At 49.1% G+C, this 1,021-nt stretch overlaps 1 non-coding gene across 1 annotated transcript; it reads left to right on the top strand.

The window, feature by feature from the left end:
• Window positions 1-362: 362 nt before the first annotated feature.
• LOC120101290 (small nucleolar RNA SNORA17) lies at window positions 363-489 on the top strand. The gene has a single exon (XR_015679365.1). It is a non-coding gene; the product is annotated as a small nucleolar RNA SNORA17 (small nucleolar RNA).
• The last annotated feature ends 532 nt before the right edge of the window (window positions 490-1,021 follow it).

Here is a 1,021-nt window from a genome sequence, read left to right on the forward strand (position 1 = left end):
TTTAGGCCCTCTGCACACTGTGCAGCTTCGTCTTCATGTGGGTTCCCTAACAATTGGAGCAGGACCTGTCTCTGACTCTGATGCCTGCCATTGGATTCCTTGCCCCTAGCTGGGCTCTCTAGTCAGGCCTCAGTGAGAGAAGATGTGCTTAGTCCTACTGTTACTTGATGACCCAAGGTGGAGTGGTACTAAAGGGGGCTTCCAATTTTCTGAGGAGAGGGCAGAGGAAGATGGTGGAAGGGATTTGTGAGGGTGGGAGTGGAAGGAGAATGGGGAGGGAGGATTTCAACTAGGATGTAAAGCAAATAAGTGAGTAAGTAAGTAAGTAAATGGAAAAAAAGAAAATAAATAAAAAATAATTTCCTGCCCCTAGAGACATTGCAGGTATGGCTGCTGTGTCATATGTGTGTCAATAGGTGACAGAGAGGAGAGAGGCTATGAGTAATTTCAGTGTTCTTTGAGCATCTGAATGAGTAGTAGCCTACCATTCTCTGAAAAAAAGTGAGCCTGAGATGACCACCAGTCTGGCCCCTCTCAGGCTTGAGTGAACTCCCAGGATCTGGAACAAGCCAGAGTCCAAAAGAACCCTGACTGGAATCTAGGGCCAGGAGATGGGGAGAGTGAGCCTGAGACAGATGACCTCTACATAGGGCCACCTGGGTAGGCAAGGCAGAGGAGAGTCAAGCACCATACATCCACTAGACTGGTGCCATGGGGCCCAGGCAGAGAGCTAGTCTGGGATGACTACCATATGCACAAGCAGAGAAAAACACTCCTAAGAGCACTCCTGAGGTAACCCCAGACACTCAGAGGCGCCACAAAGAGGAACAAGTAAATGGTGGAGAAATGGAAGAGAAAAACAAACATAAGGAGGTGAGACACAATGAAGAGAGGCAGAACTGGAGACTGGAGAATTGAGGGTAGTGACCGACAACTTGGTGTAAGTAGCCAGTGATTCCACCTGGAACCATGGTGGCGTCCTGGTCTGTGGTGCCATTGGAGCCTATGTCTGGGATCATGG

This window comes from Rattus norvegicus, chromosome 2 (assembly GCF_021556685.1).
Source record: "Rattus norvegicus strain SHRSP/BbbUtx chromosome 2, alternate assembly SHRSP_T2T, whole genome shotgun sequence".
NCBI classification, from domain to species: Eukaryota; Metazoa; Chordata; class Mammalia; order Rodentia; family Muridae; genus Rattus; species Rattus norvegicus.